This window comes from Heliconius melpomene, chromosome 15 (assembly GCF_056956725.1).
Source record: "Heliconius melpomene rosina isolate 202511_hmr_F chromosome 15, ASM5695672v1, whole genome shotgun sequence".
In the NCBI taxonomy this organism is placed as follows: Eukaryota; Metazoa; Arthropoda; class Insecta; order Lepidoptera; family Nymphalidae; genus Heliconius; species Heliconius melpomene.
The window spans coordinates 43,519-67,038 of NC_140403.1; the positions used below are offsets into that span (position 1 = coordinate 43,519).

The 23,520-nt window shown below is 36.8% G+C and overlaps 1 long non-coding RNA gene and 1 pseudogene across 2 annotated transcripts; one reads left to right on the forward strand and one right to left on the reverse strand.

Annotated features, from left to right (window-relative positions):
• The first annotated feature begins 12,754 nt into the window (after nt 1-12,754).
• Nucleotides 12,755-13,323, forward strand: LOC146531140 (uncharacterized). The gene is made up of 2 exons (XR_014878797.1): nt 12,755-12,829; nt 13,143-13,323. It is a non-coding gene; the product is annotated as an uncharacterized LOC146531140 (long non-coding RNA).
• A 6,337-nt stretch (nt 13,324-19,660) lies between these two features.
• LOC146531141 (uncharacterized) lies at nt 19,661-23,520 on the reverse strand (annotated as a pseudogene). Its single transcript, XR_014878795.1, has 4 exons — nt 23,256-23,520; nt 21,248-21,492; nt 20,627-20,837; nt 19,661-19,915 (listed from the first exon to the last, which is right to left on the reverse strand). The product of XR_014878795.1 is annotated as an uncharacterized LOC146531141 (transcript).

Here is a 23,520-nt window from a genome sequence, read left to right on the forward strand (position 1 = left end):
GTCCGAGAGCCTGGAGCTAGCCCTGGCCAGTACGGCCGCAGCGCTGTCAGACACCTCCTGTTCTGACCTCACCGGCAACTCCTTCCTTTCTGCCTCACCGAGACCTTTCCGTCTCCTCATGGCAACCACTTTTGGCGCCGGTCTATCTGGCTCTCCTTCACCAGAAGACCCCGACTGATCGATCGGCTTCCGAGGCCTCTTCCGCCTGTCCTTCAGGTATTGTGCCCGTGTCCTTGACTTCTCCGACACCATCGACACAAAACTTTCAGTATCTGAGTCCTTTGACTCCGACGCTCCCCACAACCGTCCATATGATGATCCGGAACCTCGTCTCGACCTGACACTACCGACAGTCGACATTCCGTCACCAACGTCCAATCTGGTCAGAACCACTCTCGGCTCTTTCCCCACTCCTACGTCCTGGCCATCACCAACTGACCCCTCCGCAGCGACACTCGAAACAGACTTTCTTCGAGACGCCGCAACTACACCAACAACTTCCTCCGCCTTAAGCACATCTACTCCTCCCTTCTCAGGCAACATCACATCGCCGCCCTTCTCGGGCTCAACACACTCCACCTCATCGTTTTGGTTTTTTTGTTTTTAGAAATTCCATGTTGTTCCCACGAGTGTGGGGGAAAAACGGTCCATCCGAGCATTGCCCCCTGTACTCGGATAAGCCTATTACGCCAGAGTGTCGGCCGGTACCCTGGCGGGACCAGCAGTAGCGACTGATCTCCCCATCAGCCATGAACCCCTCGCGCTGCTTAAAGGTAAAGGCAAGGCCCTCGGTTCCACTCCTGATTACGAGACATGACCGCAACCAAGAGTGGAGTTCCTGCCTACCTGCGTGGCGGTAGGGTGAGTACACACCACGCGCGCCCTCCGGTTCCTCACACTGTGTCCTCTGCATGACAGAGGACACGCGGAGAACCACGTCGGATTATTAGCCAGCGAGCAATCATTATCCAAGGACGAATCCTGTGGGCACCAATTACTCGCCGCCCAGGGTGCACCGGCCCGCACACTGTTCGTCCCCTCCGAATGACAAGCATTCGAGAAAGGGCCAACAGCGAGCGAACACACGAGGAGGTTATCCGACCAAGCATTTTTTAATTAGTGTACCTAAGAGACTCTAAAACATCCACTTATATAGTAGTGACATTTTTGAAACTCTCCCAATATCATTTTTTCGGCCAACTCAACATTTTAGAAAAAACAGTATTTCAATCCGACGTAAAATAAAAAAGGGAATTTTCGAATATTATTACGTAAATCGTTCTTCATACAATAGTTGATGTACTCTTATTTTAATGTAATTTTAGCATAAAATAGTTTAAAAAAAGCGCCCTTTCGAGAGGAATAATTTAGAGACTGTATTATATATAATTTTAGTGTGTTTAGTGTGTTAATTTTAGTTTTAATTATTTATTATTATTATTTTTAAATATAATTTTTTTTTTTTTTTTTCTTGCAAATTTTTACATTACAGGTCTAGTATATTAATAAAGTAGTCTTGGCTTTTGCTGCATTCTAGTGAAAATATAATTTAATTAGTTTTAAAATTTAAACTCCTTTTAAACTTAATCATATCTTATAAATTTAAACTTTAATTTTTGAATAAAAATTAAATAAAACTCTTATATTTGTTTTTAAAAATGGACTACAAGCGCATGTTCTCAACGCCGCCTTGTAAAAATAATAAGACTTCGACTCAGCCTTCCTCGGAGGCCGGGACGAGTAACCAGAGGAAAAATACAACTCAAAACCCTGGCTCTGGAGTTGCTGAGGCCACAGAGAGCAGGTGCAGCACTCCAGATTCAGTCTCTCAACTTTTAGAAATGTCTCTCGATGGGGAACTCGACCTAGATCTCGGTCTAGATCACCCCAAAACTCTACCTAAAGCTAAAAATAAGTCTAGGTCGAAGGCTTCGAAAGTCGCGAGGCCCCTCCCTGCTGTTGCTGTGGAGGTGAAGGATATCCACAAGATGTATGCTGTCGTCCATAAACTGACTCAGGCCATAGTTTTTGCAATAGAGGAACACAAAAGTGTTACCTCTGAAAATAAAAAAATCATAGTACAAGCCGCTCAGGAGATTAGACTCGCCACAGATATTTATATGGAGGCTGTGATGGAACCAGGGGATTCGAACCCGACACCTGTGGTCACAGCTCCGACAGCAACACCCCCCACACCCCCAATAGCACCCCCAGTGGACGATACCACACTGAGAGAGGATATCGTCGCAGCAGTTAGGGAGGAGATATCGAAATTTAAATTAGAATTGCAATCGTTAAATTCAGGCAACACATCCCCCACACATTCCAAAGTAGTAGTAGATAAATCCCAGCCACCCTTAATTATAATAATAATAATAATAATAATAATAATAACTTTATTGACTTTTACAAACAACTTTGCTTAAGTAAACATAAGTTTTAGATACAAACATAGGCTAAACAACTATAAAGAAAAGTTTAAAGATTTCCTCTGTATCCGGACTAGTTGCCTGTATTCCGGTATACAGCGCCCATCCCCACAAGAAAATTTTATAATTAGCCTGTTGAAAAATATAAATGTTCAACAATTAGCCTCTAGTGTGACGTGACCTCTCTTTGTGTATTATGAGATTGTGCCTGAGTGAGTGTGAGAGGATGTATAATTTGATATTTATTTATTTGTTTTGTGCATGTGTATGTTGTGTGTTTAAATTATAGCGTGAAAGATTTAAGGATATATATGTATATATAAATAAATAGCAATAAATTTATTTGTCTTTACAAAGCAGGTTTTCTGTTTCTTCGTAAGAGAGCTCATGTAGAAAATTGAACACCTTTCGTTTGCATGACCCTTTTGTTAAATGATAAACATTTAAAATTTTATTTATTTTGTTATAAATGTAAGGACCAATGTAAGGGAAAAAATGCTTAACAAATGAAGTTCTTAAATTAGTAGGTAAATCGCACACCATGTAACTTCGACGCTTAGTTAGAACATTGGGATCAAAAGTTAGCTTAGAATGTTGCTTGAGGATAACATATAGCAGATATAACTGTCTAACGCTTAATACTTCACAATACTGATAAAGTTCATAGGTAGGATATAAGCGTGGTCTAAAAGTTGCGACTTTGAGAATAGTACGTTGCGAAATCTCAAGAATATTTATAGTGGATTTTACAGCTCCACCCCAGGTTGTTATACAATAAGTGAGAAGAGACTGGCACAAGGCATAGTATATCTGTTTCATTGTTGGAAAATCAATTACATGTCGGAGATTTTTAAAAATGTAGATTAATTTTCTCATACGATCGGATAAGCTTCTTATGTGTTCACTGAAACGAAGGTTTTCGTCTAAGATTATGCCTAAATATTTAATGTTAGTTTTTCGTTCCAGAGAAGAGCACGTGCAGCCTGTGTTTAAATCACATGTGTGAGCAATGATGCTACGTACATTATTAAAATTGTTAGTTTTACGTATACTAAAACAGATATACTTAGTCTTGTCTACATTTAGTGTAAGACTATTACTTCTTAACCAATTAGTGACGTTATCCAAGCCTGACTGTGCCGTGTGAAACACATCCCTCCACGTATGTCCAGTAAAAACGAGAGCAGTATCGTCTGCATAAGAGTATATTTTAGTATCAAGGAGTGTCAGTGACGTAAGATCATTAATGTAGATCAAAAATAGGGTGGGACCAAGAATACTTTCTTGCGGAACACCAAAAGAGACTTTGAGATCATCGCTAGTATAGCTGCCAACCTTTACTTGTTGAAATCTATCAGAGAGGTAATCTTGGAATAGCTTTAGTTGATTTCCTCTAACGCCTAAATATTCTAGTTTTTTCAGTAAGATGGGAATAGAGATGGTATCAAACGCTTTACTCAAATCCAAGAAAATAGTCAGACATTTTTTGCCACTATCCAAGTTGGAGCTGATGTGTTCAGTAAGAGAAAGGACGCATTGTTCTGTGGATTTATTTCTACGAAAGCCATACTGATTATGTGCAAGAAATTCAACTTTGTCCAGATATTTAATTAATCGAGAGTTAATAATTTTTTCTAATAGCTTTGATAAAGATGGAAGTATTGAAATAGGTCGGTAATTATTAGGGTCATTTTTGTCTCCATTCTTAAATATTGGAAGGATTACCGCCTTTTTAAGAGATTTGGGGAAGATTCCGTTCCGCAAACATAAATTGAATATATGTGTTAATTAAACCTCCAAAACACAGTTATAAGCCCGCCTTAGTAATAACACCTAAAGAAAACACTAACAATAAACAGGACACAATTAAGAAATTTAAAAATAGTATAACATTCCGAAATAAATCTTACGCACCTACTAGAGTTCAAACCATTAAAAATAATAAATTAAGGGTGGAATTTCTTAAAGCATTGCATTGCAACGAAACACTAGAACACCTGAAACAGTCTGAAATAGTTACCGCGGAACCCGCCAAGAAGCTTCGACCTATGCTTATTTTAAAGGGAGTATCTACCGATGTTTCCCTTGACGATTTAGCTACAATAGTTATACAACAAAATTTATCAATAAAAGCATTTATAAATGAAGAGAATGATTTTAAACTTAGGTTTAAACGGAATAATAATCGCAATGTAAATTTATATAATGCCGTTTTTATCGTAAGTCCAGTCGTGTGGCGGGAAGCTAACCGACTGGGCCGACTTAATATAAACCACCAGCAGGTTTATGTTGGTGACTTCTCACATTTCATGCATACTTGTAACACACAAGTGCCTGCAGTTCGGACACATCAGTAAAAGCTGTGCGTCCGACTGCAGGCCTTGTTCACACTGCGCTGGAGTGAACCACCAACATCCTGTCTGTCCCAATTTAGCTAATAAAACAACTCCTAAATGTTACAACTGTGAAAAATTTAACAATAAAACTAATAGTAATTTAAACTGTGAACACTCCGCTATGTCATATTCATGTCCAACTGTAATTTATATGCAAAATCAAGTCAAAAACAAAATCGATTATGGTTCTTATTAAACTAAATGCGCCTTCAATTGTATATATATTCGCATAAATTAATGTAAGTATGTTATAATTTTAGTTAATAAATGTACAATTGTATTTAAAATAGCAAAAATTGAGTCTCAAAATATAATGTTATTAAAAATGTGTATAAATATTTATAGTATTAAATTTATGGTTTTTATAAATATGTTTATTTTAAAATCAATGTTTCTATAAATATGTTTAGTTTTAAATTTATGTTTTTATAAATATGTTTAGTTTTAAATTTGTTTTTATAAATATGTATAATTTTAATGTTATAGCTTATAGATTTAAAGATTATTGTGCAGTTTAGTTTAAGTAAATTAAAGTTAACCAAAAGAAATGTAAATTAAGTGATAAAAGATATATATACATAAATATGCAAGAAAAAAAAAATATAAAAATAAAAAATACATAAAAAATATATAAAAATATACAAAAAGAAAAGAAAAGATATTAAAATATTATATAAAAAGATATATATATATATATATAAAAAAATACAATATATAAATACATACATAGAGTTATAAAAATATATAGATAATTTATAGTTCAAGTTAATTGTAAATAATTTTTAAGTTAGAAAATAGTATGTACAAAAAGTTATAACAAAAATTATATTATAGTCATCGAGCCCACAAGCTCTCAGCTCCGCACACCTGGTGGGCCTCGAGACCTGCACATCGCCAGCATTAAGGACGCTCCGCAGATGTTGCGCGAGAACGTCCGCCTTCTCTCCGGTATCGGCACCCGGCAGTTCGAGTAGCCTCGCTCCCGTTGAGGCAACTCTGAACCTGACGTCCGTGATACCCAGATCCTCCAGTACCACCTTCTCCTTGATCTGGGTCAGGACGTCTTTGTAGGTGACTTCTTTATTGGCACCCGGTTGCAGCTTTAGCGCAACCACAGACGATCTCGGTGGACGTAGTCTGGGTGCTTTTGGCACAGATGTTGGTCGCGCTTTCTTCCCTTTCGGTGGCTGTTGGGCAGTCACCCCCTTCTTCTTTTTGCCTTTCTTGGCGACGACGTTCCACCCCTCGTTCGTGTTTGCCGGAGCAGGTAGTAGAGGCCGCGGCTCGGGAGCTTTCACCGCTTGTGCCTCCTTGCTCTTCCCCTTACCCTTGCTTTTTGCAGGCTTTTGTCCTGTCGTGGGGGCTGGGTTGGCGAGGGGCATGAGTGTGGTCACTCTGGCCTCAGTCGCGCTTGTTGCCGAAATTGAGGCCACATTTGCTGGCGTTCGGTCCGACGCAAGCGGCGGACGCAAGCGCTTGGCTGGCAGTAGCCTATCTTCCAAGCCTTCCAAGCGAGCACTGACCATGGTCCCGACTTGGATCATAATGCTCCTTGTGAGCTCGTCAGGTGCCACGAACTTCTCACTAGCAGATGGTTTGCCAGGTCTCTTCTGGATCTGCTGCTCAACATTCGGACGACTGCGATCAAGGTCAGCCCGTAAAAGACTGACCTGTCTTTGCATGTCCAGCATCTCTTGTTGCAGCATCTCTTGTTGCAGCTTGGCTTGTTGGCTTGCTTGTCCACAGCTACAGCTATAGATTTAGCTGCCTCCTTCAGGGCCTTCGTGAATGTGCCCTTCAGATTTCCAGATTTGCTGGCAACCTTTTGAATGATTGCCAGACTTTCCGCTACCTGATCTTTAAAATCTGAGGTTAGCCTCGTCTCCTCCAAGTCCAGATCCAAGAGCAACGACATATTGGACAAACCCAAGTTTGTGTTGCTTTGCACAGCAAGGGTTCTTTGCGCCACCTCTTCCTCTGCCCTAAGCCGGCGTTCCTCCAATTTTGCCTTCCTTGCCTCAGCCTGCCCTACACATAATCCAGGTGTTGCGGGCCTTCCTCTCCCTCTCTTGCCAGCAACAATTTTCGGCGCTGGTCTGTCCGACACTCCCTCTCCAGAAGAACCAGATTCGTCACTCCTGCGTCTGGGCCGCTTCCTTCTATTCTTCAGGTAAAGCGCCCTTACGGTCTTTGACTGCGACCCGACCGAGGTGAGGCTCTCCGTATCCGAGCCCTTCGACCCAGGCACCCCCCAGAACCTTCCCGCAGACGACATGGACGATCTCGATCTCGCATCATCGGACACAATCGACACTCCTTCGCTCAGGTCTAACCTCTCAACTACGATCCTCGCTTCCTTCAGTACACCTCCGCTGTTATGAGGCACCTCTAGCAACTCCTCCACAGTCTCCTGCAACTCTCCCCCTTCCACAGGCATCGGCGCAATGGAGACAATAAGTTTATATTAAACAATATAATTAAAGTTGACAGTTTTCAAACAGGTGTGTTATTCGACAATATCTTTAGCATATTAGGCGACATAAATAGTGTATATACATAATTTTTCTCTTATAATCTTAGGTTTCTAGTGAAAGTTATACAAGAATTTATTTGTTAAATATATTTTCACTCCGTCTTAAATTATTATTGAAGTTATATGTATAAGAATGAAGCATAAAGTTTAGTGTAGTTAGACCATTGTGTAAGTATGTTAAAATATTCTATAGAAAAAAAAAAATCTTTTGAACAATCCTAAACCTACAAAAACAAAACTTCATATATGACACTTAATATTTGCTCTTATATTCTTACTGAAGACAACACAAAGGGTATGTACTACTAGTATAATAAGAAACATGTATTTAAAAGTTTAAAACCTAAACTTAAGCCTATACCTACACCAACACAAGCACAAACACATACACCGATACCTACACCGATACCAACAGATGACAAGTGACAGATGACAGGTGACAGGTAGCAGGTGACAAGTGACAGCTGTCTGGTGACTGGGGACAGGTGACAGGTGACGGGTGACATCTGGCAGGAGTCAGGTGATAAGTGACAGGTATCAGTTAACACGTGACAGAAGACAGGTGGCAGGTGATAGGTGACAGGTCTCTGATGACAGGAGACAGGTGACAGGGACAGGTGATAGGTGACAGATGACAGGTGACGGGTAACATCTGACAGGTGTCAGGTGAAGGTAGACATCTGGCAGGTGTCAGGGGATAAGTGACAGGTGTCAGGGGATAAGTGACAGGTGTCAGGGGATAAGTGACAGGTGTCAGGGGATAAGTGACAGGTGTCAGGGGATAAGTGACAGGTGTCAGTTAACACGTGACATGTCACAGGTGACAGGTGAACCCGAACCCGAACCCGAACCCGAACCCGAACCCGAACCCGATTTTTTCTGATATATCAACTGAAGTAACGCGTTCACTGCCGAGTTCGGGTTCGGGTTCGGGTCTGTTGCCATCCTTAAGTAAAGTATTTGAAAAAATAATGTTCAACCAGCTCACAATTTTCTTAAATATTAAGTTATAATTGTTTCCATAGTGAGCAATATGGTTTCACCAAAGGCAAGTCTACTACGGATGCGGGTGCCGCACTCCTAAAGCACATTTATGACGCATGGGAGCATATTTTATGGGTCTGAGCATACGTGTATATAATAAAATTCCACAGTGTATTCTAGATTTGCCACTTCCAAAATTTAAAATATCAGTAAAAAAAATTCTGACAAGTAAAGCTTATTACACTGTTCAAGAATATTTAGAGGATAAGCATGTATGGAATTAATGTCTATTGAATGTAATGCAGGATAGCTGTCAGCTAATGTAACAGATTGTGATTGTACCATTGATTTTGAAAAGAGCAACTGTTGAGTTTCTTGCCGGCTCTTCTCAGCAGAACTGCCTTCCCAACCGGTGGTAGCTTTTTGTTCATATGTTCATTCGACGATTCAAAAGTGCTTATAACAGTCTATTTGAATAAAGAATATTTTGAATTTAAATTTGAATATATATATTTTTTTTTTTGTTAAAATCATATTGTTATATTTTTTTAATTATTTTATAAAATTATAAAAAAAAAATCGTATAATTTTTTTAAATTTTGCATTTATTGCCATCTATTGTCATAATATGGAAGTTATTAGTATCCGTTCAAGTATAAATTGGAAACAGCGATATTGCAAGCAGTTCAGTATCTTGATACAAGATGGCGTAATGGACGCGTTTAGTTTATATTACGTAATATAATTAAAGTTAACAGCTTTCAAACACGTGATTTATTCGACAATATCTTTAGCATATTAGGGGAGGTAAATAATGCATATAAATAATTTTTCTCTTATAATTTTAGTTTCCTAGTGAAAGTTATACAAAAATTTATGTGTTAAATATATTTTTATTTCATTATATGCAAAATTTAAGACACTCACGTCATAAATTATTATTGAAGTGCAGCATACAGCAGTGGCGTAGCTAAGGGGGTGCGAGCGGGGCGGTCGCACCGGGCATCAAAAGGAAAAGGGCATCAAAGTCGACGATCAGTGTGTTTTTTCTTTGTTTTTTAGACCTTATACCATTTTAAAGGGCATCAAGTACTCTAAGCCGCACCGGGCATCAAAAGGAAAGGGGCATCAAAGTCGACGATCACTTTGTTTTTTTTGTTTAGAACTCATCAAGAGAAAAGGGGTATCAAAGTCGACGATAAGTTTTTTTTTTTTTAAACTCATCAACAGGGAAGGGGCATCAAGTCCCCCAAGCCGCACCGGGCAGCAAATACCCTAGCTACGCCACTGGCATACAGTTTAGTGTAGTGAGAGTGTAGGGGTATTGCACAAGTATTATTATATTCTTTATAAACACGCTAAATCAGCGCCCTCAATTTATTCGCTACAAATGCAATTGTGAAATAATGTTCCACTATTGTTTTGTAGCGTATAAATAACCAAATTAAATTAAATATATAATAAAAGAGTTAAATACAAGGTCTCGTCTTATTAACATCGCCATAATACCGTAGCCCACAAGAGTATTGTGTAAGTATGAATAAAATATTCTATAGAAAAAAAAACATTTGAACAATCATAAACCTAAGTAAATTAAGTGACGGTAACTTCGTGCTAGTACGTCGTTTCGTGAGTTTTACTTCTGGAAAAAATAATAAGCAATTATTATTTTTTCGTCACAACTCTATATATCAAATCAACTATATATTCGTATATAATCTTTATACTTTCAACTGTATAAAAATTAAGTAACAATATTTTAATGATAAAATTGAGCGTATAGCGACAGTTTAAACTCAGAGATGGCTACGAACTGCATTGTAACGTGTCTGCGATGCTTGCGACCGTAAGACTAGCGTAAGAATTTCTTAAGGTTGTAGAAAGACAAAGGTAAGTTATTCGAATAAAACATTGAATATATGTTTTTTTTGTATTTTATAAAAAAACATTTTATTGAAAAAAAAGAATTGATGGAAGCATAAAATTCTTTTAAAATTGCAATAAATCGATTCACGAAATAGCAGACATTTTATTTATCAAGTGTCCGCTATTTCGTGTTACTACCGAATTAGGGGGATCTTAGATACTTTTTAATAAATTTATATTTATGTTATAATTGAGATAATTTAAATTTAAAGTTTAAAATCAGTTACTGTATTTAATAAAGTTTCTCGTGATCGAAATTCAGTATATATTTTGTTCACTTAAATTTCTATATTACTATTTTAAAGGTAACCTGAATTGATAATTTTAAGCTAAATTCGTGTAGGTACTGCCAATGCAACTTTGTTTTTTAATCAACCTTTATAATTTATTTTTGTGTATTTTTTCGTATATATATGATAGTTAATGATTACTTTACATAATGTAAAAAATACTGAATAAACAGAATTGCGGAAGTTACCAAAATCAGTAACACGAAATAAGATCCCCTACATTTCATTATTTTCTCTAACTTCGTGACAACTCTACGTAAAATCAACACATTGACTTCTCTGTCTTTGTTAATATTGTTTATCTTAGTCTTGTTATAAGTCTAAATAAAGATCTTTATTCTTTTTTCAAGAATATACTAAACTGGTTGCGAAAATAAAAGGCAAAATAGCCAAATGTATAGGTGTATAAACTGGCATAGCTAGCTTCAAAAAATTAAACTTAAATTTTGAGCTTTTTAATATTTTTTTTATAAAAAAATATATAAAAGTTCAAAAATGTAGTATTTTTTTAAAACTGTGCTTTTATAAAATTGATTTTGATTGAGATTTTTAAAAAACCTTCAATTATAAAAGTTGAGGCCACTCGTGGCGCAGGAGAACAAAGTGTCACTGTAAAACCGACTGGTTGTGGGTTCGATCCCCACTCGAGGAGATGAAAATAGAAATAGTATAGAAAATAGAAAATGTTTATTTAAATTTATATTTCAGGCCAAGCGCGGCGTTGAGTTCTGCCACTTAACATGCAATGCCTCCGGAATTCCGCAGAAAGTGGGGAACGGAGTGTCTTAAAAACACTAGGTTCCCTTTACCTACCCTGCTGTCAGCGGGATACAGCGTGAAGATGATTTAAGTTGTTTTTTATTATAAAAGTTTTAATGTCGTTAAGCTGATCTAACCTGTTTCTTTTTATTTACAAATTCTTTACAATCAAAACCTATAAAGGTGTTTATTTTTTTATTATAAAACCTCACTCGCGAGGTAAAAACTTGTGACCCGAAATAGGGGACACAAACTCACGAAGTTAGCAACAGAGCTAAATTTTATCACGAAGTAGGGTTCAAACAAGAGGCCCGCAAATAAATTAATATAAAAATGAAGCTTAAGTTAAACCGCATAATTCACACATTAAATTACTGCCAAAAGACCCACTTTGATCACACTAAAATTTGCAAATTCATATAACCTTTAATAATGTATTTACAATAGTTTAAAGTTATAAGAGCCTTAAACTGCCGAACCCCAGTACATTTACCTTAATACTTAATATTTTCTCTTACAATCTTACTGAAGACAACATAAATGGTATGTGCTACTAGTATTATAATAAACACGTATTTCTTTTTTTATTTTAACTGTATAGAATATAGATACTTTTATAAGATTAGAGTTAGTAATCTATATATATAAAAGGACTTGTCCTCACTGACTGAGGTAAGACGCACGCACAGCCGTAACCGCTGTGCGTAGAAACGTGAAATTTGGACAGATATTTACTTTTGTAATCTGGACATCCACTGAGAAGGGATTTTGAAAAATTTTAACCCTAAAGGGGTGAAATAGGTATTCAAAGTTTGTATGGAAAAAAATTTAAATTGGCACCGATTTTTATAAAATTTGAAATTTAGATATTTAAAAGTATTTAATTGAACACGTGTTTCATCGTTTTCTAGAATTCTCCCCCTAAGGGTGCAAATTAGGGGTTGAAAGTTTGTATAGGTTTTTTTTAAATCGTCACCAATTTTTATAATATTTGAAATTCAGACTCTTAAACGTATATAATTAAACACATGTTTCATGATTTTCTAGAATTCACCCCCTAAGGGTGTAAATAAGGGGTTGAAAGTTTGTATGGTAAAATTCTTAAATCGCCACCGATTTTTATAAAATTTGATATTTAGACTCTTAAAAATATTTCATTGAACATATGTTTTATGGTTTCCTAGAATTCACCCCCTAAGGGTGCAAATAAGGGTTTGAAAGTTTGTATGGAAAAATCTTTAATTCGCCACCGATTTTTATAAAATTTGAAATTTAGTCTCTTAAAAATATTTCATTGAACACATGTTTGATGGGTTATTAGAATTCACCCTTAAATACGCAAGCGAAGCTGCGCGCGTCCGCTAGTCATTGTATATTTTAAAGTAAATAAAATTCATAAAGTTTACTTATGATGAAAATCATAATATTTTTTTTCCTTTTTTTAGAGTATTCACTGATGAGGTCAGATTTATTAGAAGTACAGCATTCTCAGCATGATAGAACATTATCCAGGTATTTAAATAAACATTTATAAATGGTTATAATAATGATAGAATGCTTCTTGCAAGGTAAAAGTAACTTTATTAATATCTCTTTGTCTGTTATTCATAAACTATCAAAAATATTTATTTTACATTGAAGTTAGTCCATTAGAATCATATTAATGTAATTATCAAGAATGCCTGTCATTATGGCTAAAATATGTATAGCTATATGAAAATGGGTTTATATTTAGTGTAGAATGTTTACATTATTATAAAAAATGACAAGAAATGACAAGTTTCAAAATATATTAAATATTTCTTTTTTTTTTCCTATTATTTAGGCTTCATCCCGGGAATCATTGTTACAATAATAAAAAGGTAATAGAAAGAATAATAAGAAGATTATTCAACATTTGCTCGATTTAAATATTTACTTTATTTTGACATGCTATATTAAATAATAATATTATTAAATAATTCCTTTAATAATTTTGAATATTATAAAGATGATGTACTTTGTCATTACCCGAGTTTTAATATTGTTTAGTATATAATTGTAAAAATCTTTGTTTTATTTGCTTAATACGAAATATTCAGATTCATCAAACTAAATATATTTTGTTTTAAAATGTAATAGTATTTTTAAAGCTTTATGCTTTGTACAATTTGTAGAAATAAAGCCTCATACTGTCGGTCTTTTATTTACCTACGACACTACGTCTACGTCATACGTGGACGTAGACGTGCCACCATCTGGATGCGTGGCACTCCACTACTGTGCGGTTCCGTAGGAATTTCCTTCCACGCGCCACCGAACTGTGGAATAGCATACCCGCGGCAATGTCTCCAGGTCGGTACGATATGGGTACCTTCAAAAAGCGCGTCTATCTCCACTTCAAAGGCCGGCAACGCACCTGTAGCTCCTCTGGTGTAGGTCTTCTGCGCGGGGTCGTGGGCGGCGGTGATCATCAACCGGTGACCCGAACGCTCGTTTGCCTTGTCCTTTTTCCATAAAAAAAAAAAATACGTCACTACGTCGAACAAATGTCAAACAATTAGCGAGTAGCGACATCTGTAGAACTTTAGTCTCCGGATATTGTCTCTATTGAGATAGGTTATAGAATCCTATATCTTATAAAACAAAGTCCCTTTTCGTGTCTGTCTGTTGTTTCTAACTCTTCTTCTTCTAAACCACCCAACGGATTTTGATGCGGTCTACACCATTAAGTCGAGTGTTTTTCGTAGAAGGTTTATATATAGTTTATTATTTGTACATTCTTATGTAAATGAACATAAATACGATAAATGTGTATAAAGTCCTACCCGTTGACGTCTTACCCGTACACTTTCGCACATGCGCTGCTCTAATGGTAAGTACTACATGAAAATAAAAAATAATAAAATAATGTACTGGAGTATTGTTCCTCTTAATAAGATCTACAAAAAAGTCCCCGAGAGCACATTCGTATCTTTTAAGAATAACGCGTAGTGATCATTTTTCTGTCTAAAAATAATAATTTCAATGTATTTTTTATTGTGAGGGATATTTTTCCATAATGATATTAATCCTTATCCTTTAAAATACTTTATTAATTTTCTACGTTAAACGAAGATAAAATTTGCTTTTTACAATATTTCGAAATTGCGAATAGTTTTACAGAAAAACGCATTTAATTGTTGACACATCCCGCCGTTCACACATCAGCTGTATGTTACTTAAGTTTCCCTTACTCTCAGCATATAAATAAGTACATTAGTTGCGTTGGCCATTTACTGTAGACCAAAACTGTCTTTTACTGTTTTTCATTTTAATAAGTACTTTAGAAGTTGATACAATATCAAAAAAATCCTGGCTGCGAAACGGCTCGCCACTCGCCATGCGTCCGCCGCGCCCGCCTGCCTTACACGCATCGGTGGTTCAGTGGTAGAATGCCGGCCACGCGAGGGGCCCGGGTTCGATTCCCGGCCGATGCATTCTATTTAATTTTCCTCACAGGCAGCCACGTCGTGCTTGCTTTTCATCAGGGACAGAATACCCCCTTCAGCATTAACCACAAGCTCTAAAAAAAAAAACCCGGCTGCCTCTATAGCAACGAAGATTTAGTTAGATGCGTTTGCACGTATTGGATAATTGGGAGTTGAATGTATTATTTCAGCGCGATATATTTGGTTTCACATTTTTTGTAGTAGTTATTAGTAGGTAGGTTTTTGTTTATAATTTCTCCCGTTTAAAAATAGTATTTAACTGTCTAAAAATAGTCATTTAAATATATTTTATTAAGTACTTGAAAACATTAGTAGCACAGATTTAAAATTACGGTACCTACTAAAAATCCTTGCTGTATAAAACAATTGGAAAATCCTTATTGAAACTACAAAAATGCGGGTTGCATTAGGGTTTTATTAATTTTCACATTATCTTAAGTGCTTTGCAAACATACATTACATGCGGGCGAAGCCGCAAGAGGGTCGCTAGTATTAAATAAAAATAAAAATATTTAATAAACTGTTCAGGAGATACGCACAAGTTTTTATAAAATGTAATTTAAGTTATTTAAATTATATTGTTATCAAGCCTTCGTATTTTTTTTCTTTTTTTATTATGAAGTTAAATTATGTACTATCATAAAATAATGAGAAACTAACGAAACTCGGTATGAGGTATCTATAACTTTGCTTGAAGGACAAATTTTGATGGCTTACAAATTACGTTAAATGCCGGAGACATTTTTACTTCAAATCTCTTCTAGCATATTATGTTCCTTCCTTCAAATTAAATAAAGAAGAGAAAATAAATAGTCTACATAAAATCAATGAAGACGCATTTTCCCTCGCAAACGTGAGGTTATATCAGTTGTAGTCGACGTGATTTGTTATTAGGTTACAATGAACTATTAACTTATATGTGTTTTAAAATGTTGGTGTTTTATATTAGTTTCTAGTTATTTAACTTCGGTTAATACTAAACAAAAAACATAGGTACAAACACATAGGTAAAAAATATTGGTGCATGTTGTGTCTACCTGTAAGGGAAATAACACTTTGCAATGTATTTTTTTAGTTAACTTGTGTATTTAAGTACATCCGTATTTTCTGTTGGTGGATCTAATAACGAAATAACTTGAAAAACATTAATTTATGAAACCAGTCACAGCGCAAGGGCACAAGTATGCAATTGTAAACGCCACAGATTGTGGGTTCGATCTCCATACAAAGAAATGAAATATTTTTATTACATTGCTCTGGTAACAAGACAAACCGCGGCGTTGAGTTCCGCCATTTGACACGCAATGCCTCCCGAATTCGGCGGTAAGTGGGGGAACAGATGTCTCTCTGCCTACCCAGCTATGTGCGAGATGCAGCGTGAAGCTAAAAAAAACCTTAAATCACGTATGTGATGTTTATATATAACACTAGCGGCTCATATACAGGGTGAGTCATATTGAACTTTCCGGTTTTGGAAGGACGTTGCACGAAGAAGGGAAGGAGTAGAAGGGTGGGGATGGTGTCATTAGACGCGCCATGACATGCAGTTTTAGTGTGAGCAATGGCTTGGTCGGGACAACATCGTGCGTTCGTAGTTGAAGAGTTTATTAAAAATGGCGGCTCCGTGATCACAACACAGCGTGCGTTCCGTTTACATTTTGCTATTGGTCGACGTGATCCCATTCCCACTGGACCAACAATCAGAAATTGGGTATCAAATTTTAGAGCAACATCATCAGCATTAAAAACAAGACCACAAGGCCGAATTAGGACGTCAACGTCAGCGGAAAACGTGGATAGAGTGCGGGCTTCAATTCAACAATCCCCTCGGCGTTCTGTTCGGAAACATGCCGCTTCACTAGGATTATCTTTCAGTAGTGTCCGCAGAATACTGCATAGAGACCTTAAATTTCACCCATACAAGATTCAGGTAGTGCAAGAATTAACAGTTAGAGACTTAGACACACGAACAAATTTATGCCGCGACATTCAGCAGATCCCCCGCACTGCTGTTTTGATCTTCAGTGATGAGGCACATTTTCACCTCGCCGGAACTGTCAACAAACAGAATTTTCGATACTGGGCTGAGAATAACCCACGAAACCTACACGAACGACCACTTCACAGCCCTCGAGTGACAGTGTGGTGCGCTATTGCAGAGTTTGGTGTGTGGGGTCCCTATTTTTTTGAAGAAGATGGTCAAGTCGTCACAGTTACCTCTGCTCGGTATTGCGACATGCTTGAAACTTTTCTGAAACCGAAATTGGAGGAATTAACGCAGAATCATGACAACGATAACATCTGGTTCCAACAAGATGGTGCTACAGCCCATACATCCAGGCGTTCAATGGAAATCCTGCGACAAATGTTTCCCGGTCATCTCATTTCTTTGCGAGGTGACGTTGGGTGGCCGCCGAGATCACCTGATTTAACCCCCTGCGATTTCTTTCTCTGGGGTTACCTGAAGGAAAAGGTGTACACGCATCGTCCCCGAACCATCGATGAACTGAAGGCTGCAATCACGGAAGAAATCAATGCTATTCCGCTGAATATGACTCGACGAGTAATGGACAACTTCCGGGAAAGGCTTCAGCAGTGTGTGGTCAATGGAGGTAGACATATACAGGATATCATTTTTAAAACCAACTAAATTAAAACTGCATGTTATGTGCTTTCAAACAATAAAATAATTTTTACTGCATGTCGCTTTGTTTTTAATACACACCTTATTGAAATCGGAAAGTTCAATATGACTCACCCTGTATAACGCTCAGCTTCGCCTGCGTCTCCATGAGTACTTACGTTCTATAAGTGACATCCATGCAAAATTTGAGACTCCTAGCAATTGTAGTAACGAAGGTTCATACGAACTTTCAACCCCAAAAACAACCCCTTAGAAGTCGAATATTGCAAATTCCCGTCTTAGCGAGCACCTACGTCCTACAAATCACTCCTATGCAAAATTTGGGACTCCTAGCACATGTAGTTTCTGAGATTTCGTGATGAGTGACTGACCTTTCGATTTTATATATCCATAGATAGACTAAGGAACAGGGTGCAAAGAATAGTTTTAGAAACAAATAAAAATGCCTATTTACATGTAACATTCTTTATTTTATAACCTACTATTATACTAAATACTAAAAGTAGTACGTCTGAGCTAGTCCATATTCACAATGCTTAATAAATTAACATAAACTCTTCTATTTCAATAAAATAACAAATGTATTGGAGTTGTCTATTTAAACATGAATTTGAGCCGTGACATGACCATGGTTCAAAGAAAAACACCACGTGTTGATATTGGAAAACTAAGAACATTAATATTTAATTTTCTCCTCGTGTTGAAGCGTAACGCGGCGTGGGTCCCGCCACTCATGAAATGGCTCCAGAATTTGTCGGAAAGTAAGGAAAACAAATGTTTTAATGGTAACGGACCATCTTAACATAAATGTATATGTGTTAAGATATTAGGGTTTCCAAATTAAAGACATAACATTTGAAAATACAACATCCAAGAATTAAAACACGAAAGGAAACTGAAACGATTCCATACATTTTTGGGACCAGTATGTAAAGAGATGAAAATGGTATGATTTAATATGTTTAGGTTCATTATTCCCTCCCTGAAAATTCTATAAATTTTGGCAATCTGAGAGCTGAGTTATTGGAGATTTGATAAAAGTGAGGTTGTTGTTATTGCTTGTTTCAAAGGATGTCTCTGTCGGTTTCTAGGTATTAAGAAAGAACAATTGATACACCGGCTAAACTTAAACCTAAACCTACACCAACTCCAACACAAACACAAAAAAACGGCATTTTCAATTATTATAGTTATCGAGTTTAAAATTAATGATAATAATATAAAAAAATATATGTATTTTTAATTTAATATTTTTTTTTTGTATAAAATACATTTTATATATTTTTTTATTTATATTTTAAATTATAAAAAAAAATTGGTATATTTTTTAAAATTTGCATTCATTGCCATCTATTATCATAATATGGAAGTTATTGGTCCAGATAGACAATAAAAAAACAAAATGTAAAAAGAAACTTAGAAGAAATCCCTAAAAATAAATTTATATTACAGGAGCAAATAAAACTTATACAAATGTTTTTTTTTATTAACTAATTACTCACAAAAATTTATCCTAAGAAAAATTGCAAACCAGCATAATACATGCATTTACACTACCCAGAACTTGTAGGGACTGTTCACTTCTATTATTTACAATGTCACTCCTAAAGTATATTCCCACAGTGTTTCTCTTTGCAATATAAAAGTACTGAGTATTTTTATAAAAGAAGCTCAATCCAGTAAGTCCGGCTGGTGCTTGCTTGAGACAACCCATCATGTTCTCCAGCATCCTCTTGATACTGTAAAAAAAAGATAACTTATTAAGTACTTGTAGATGAGTCCGTGTCGTACAAATACGTATCTACCATACGTACCATAACCTCTACGATCTAATAGATCATCACAGACCCGCACACAGCAAGGTTGCCTACCTTGCGGGGAACCTAGTGTTAAGATACTCCGTTCCCTACTTTCTGACGAATTCTAGCATCGATTGTTTTGGACTATGGGTTATAATATCGAGAGGCCTTCTATCGGACAACTATCGATAGCCTATCGTTAGTCTAGCAACTACCAATAGTTATCGGCAACACTAGTGTGTCGTTCATTTATCCACAAAATCAACGGTCACATAAATTTAAAATGTTTTTTTGCATAATGATTATTCTTTCTTTTTTAATGTTATGTCAACGCTAGTATATGTTCCTTGCTTAGTGTAATCAGTAACGAAATGTTGTGTATTTTATATTGTAATGTTAGTTGTTTTATAAATAAATAAAACAGTGAAAATGAAATGTAAGTTTTATTATTCTTTTAAAGATTAATTTCATCTCCCTTTACATACACATGACATTCTATTCTATATTCCTATCTAGTCGGCATCCGCGAGCGCCCCTCGCAGCGCGCGCAAGTGTCGCAGGCGGGACGCGCGCGCGTCGCAGCCGGCCAGCAGCTGCAGCACTGCGCACCGCACGCGCGTGTGCTCGCGTAACCTAGCGCCGCCGCCGCCGCGGGCCGAGATCTCCGTCTCGGTCTCTGTGTACTCTGCAGTGAGTTAACAAACGGAGGATGAAACAAACGAAATAACTAATAACTTCCAATATAATAAATGTATTAATATTATGTTACATATATGTGGGCACAAGGGTGGGTTCGATCCCCACACGAGGGAATGAACTATTATTTATTAATATTTTAATTTTTCACTTTGGCACCAAGGCAAAAGGAGAATGGAGGATCTTAAGATTAGGTTCTCTCTGCCGACCCTGCTGTAGTGCCATGTGCTGTGTGAGGGATACATACAGTGATTTTTTTCTTTAATATTTGTGTAAAGTATAAATAAAACCTATCATAACAAAAAAAATTGACGATAGTCTACAGTGTAAGTAATAATAACAATATAAAATAAGCTGTAAGTAATACTCATAAAAATATATATATTATCAAAAACATAAAAACCCTACTAAATAAAGTTAAAATAAAGAAACAAGGTCAATTTTTCATTATCTAGACGGGTTTACATATATTAACAGGGAGATCGGTGCCATTTTAGTTTACGGGGCTGCTTGTGAAGATTTGATTCATACTATAGGTCTAGTCTAGTCTAGGCGGGCTAGAAGGAACCTTGGGCTAAGACGAATCTATCGATGACTAAATTATCTTAATTCGTTCAGCAGTTCTGGAGCTATGAGGTAATGAATAAGATTACGTTTGCTACGTGTCTGTGACACACCCACAGGTGTCAAAGCGCATTACCACACAGTTGCGGCCAGGGCAGCAGCGGCAGGCGCGCGCACCGCACGTCGTGCACGAGCACGCGGTGCGGGGCGTGCTGGGCGTGCAGGGCGTGCGGCGCGGCGTGCTGGATGGTCACGCGGCCGGCGCAGCGCGGCCCGCACTCGTACGAGACGGCGTAGCTCCACACGTCACGTTGCTCGACTCCTCTTCTACGCGCCACGAGCCGGACCTGCAACGTCATACTCAATCATAATATTTTTGAACATACAAAACGACTTCAACCGGATCCCTTAATCAGAACCTAAACAAACACTTATCAAACTATTTTTGAAGTAAATCCTTTCCAAAAAAAAAAAATAATTATTGGAATCAATTGGCGTGATATTGAGTTATTCGTCCATTTGTCGCTTACATACCTAACGCAAATTTAAGACTTGTGATTTTCATCAACATCGGTTCACCCAAAAAAAATTCTATGGTAGCAAATATAAATAAATACAGTGGAATTGATAACCCTCCTCTTACAGAACTCGGTCAAAAAAGCATTGTTTGACACTTGTAAGAATAATATTAAGGAATAGACATTTTACTTTCGTAGAGACTCTCTCAGTTCAGTTACTTTCGTAAAACGTAACTCACAGATGCGTATACAGCTTGGGGTGGTTGGTGAAGTCGGCGAGGAAGTGCGCGAGACGCGCGGGCGAGTGCTGCGGGAAGTCGGCGTCGAGCTGCGCGTGGCGCGGCGCCCGCAGCATCATCAGCGCGCCCAGCGCCGCCAGCACCGCCAGCGCCGCCGCGCCGCGCGCCCCGCAACCTCCGCGCGCCCGCAGCCAGCGAGACACGCCCATAGCGCCAGCTGGTGGACGGTGTCAAAACCAACGACACTATAAAGGGAATCAAAACTTATAGGGTACTTCCGGTTCACCTTAGAATTATGAAATTTGACATCTAGCATCTACAGATAGGTCCTCGATTTTTAGAACTAGTAAGTTTCTAAAAATTAAACTAGAATATATGTTATTAATTTATATTTTTGACATTTTTCTAATAGTTTTTTATATGACATTGTTATCAATTCTAATAAATTACCAATGAAAATGTAGGATTATGCTGTTAATACTTATTATATTTTACTCAAACGTCTACATATGTACGTATATGTATGTATGTATATCCATACCTATATTATAAATTCGAAAGTAACTCTGTCTGTCTGTCTGTCTTTTACGCAATCAGGGCCAAACCGCTAATTTAATTGTGATAAAATACTCATATAGAGATACTTGAGTGTCCCGGGATGAACATAGGATACTTTTTTTTTCTCATATTTGTATATTTTCGATATATACTAATATATAAAAATAATTTATTTGACAAGCAATTTATTCCGCCATGTTAATAATAACGCGTTGCTAAGCAACGGCTTGCAAAGTTTGTTGTTATAAGAAAACGTCACCCATAGTGACCTAAAATTAGATGATTTCTATAGTTTGATATTCATCCTTATGAAAATAAATATAATAGCTATAAATAAAAAATAAATATAATAGCTTTTAGCATTTCATCTAGATGGAAATTATAGTTTAATAATTAAGATGTGACTGATTCCAAATGACCTAGCCTACGAGTGGTATAGTATGATCGACGCGAACGGGCAGATGACTATGATGATTTTGTAAATGTTTTATATATTTTCGAATTACTATTATTTTTTATGTAATTATTTGCTGCTTATAATTAATTTATCTCAGTTCGGTTATCTATACCGATGGTATACACTTAAAATATCGTAGTTTTAATCATTTGGGATTTTATTTAATATTGTTCGCAAAAATTAATCATTATTTAATATAGAACGCGCGCACGGCAAACTTTAGGTACTTTTTCTAATATTAAGAATTTCCTTTACCTACTTTTACTTCTTTTGTTTGCTCATTTCGGTTACTCAGATATTTTTTCTAATAATAAATCTCCACTTATTATTATTTTTTAACTTATTTTAATTATTTAGACTTATATTTTCGCGGGCGTAGCCGCGTCCGGGCCCACTTGTGTTTATATAAGTACGTACACACATATAGAGAAAGACGTGGTGTGCGGGGTGGGGTGTGCGGGTGTAGGTACTTACTTACCGGGTAAGTGCGGTAAGGTGCCGGGTGCCGGTTTTTATATTGACTGAATATTGATCTAAGGATTAGTTCGAAAAACAATGTTTATTTTATTTAATACATTTTTTTTAAATATTAACTCGCTCCTTTACTTTCGAAGTAACAGTTGTATTCTTCGGTATTTTCGTCATACAAGTACCTACATAATAAATGGCCGACAGCCAGTATTTCAAAATCAAACACAGCAGGGTGCTGTTAACTTATTGTAAGCCTAGTATATATATTTTAGCATTAATAACACTATTATGACTAACATTTAACGTCAGAACTCATTTTGTTTGACAGAAACAGTGAACACACTCACTGTTTCTGTCTACACGACAATCATTTCCAATAATTTCTTAATTTTTAAAATGGTCAGTTGTTGAAATCATAAGATTTATATGTTATTAATACAATTTCAAAAATATCATTCCATTTATTACCTTTTAATTATGCAACTCTTAGCACATGTTAAACAAAACAAACAATGTGCAAACCTCTTTTGGTCGACACTCGCCTGGAGCGCTAACCTCGCAGCGACGTCCTCATTCACTCAGTCACTCACTAATAGTTATTTAATTGCAATTCGGGACGTTGCGTCGCATTATTCATTTAAAAGTAAATTAATAAACATGGCTCTGTGTCCAGCTGTTGAACTAACGTTGGAATAACGAAAGATATGATACTTAGTTATCGGCTGATAAAGACGCGTGGGCGCGCGCCGCTTCCTGCGCGCCTTGTGCCTATGCCTACTACACTCTA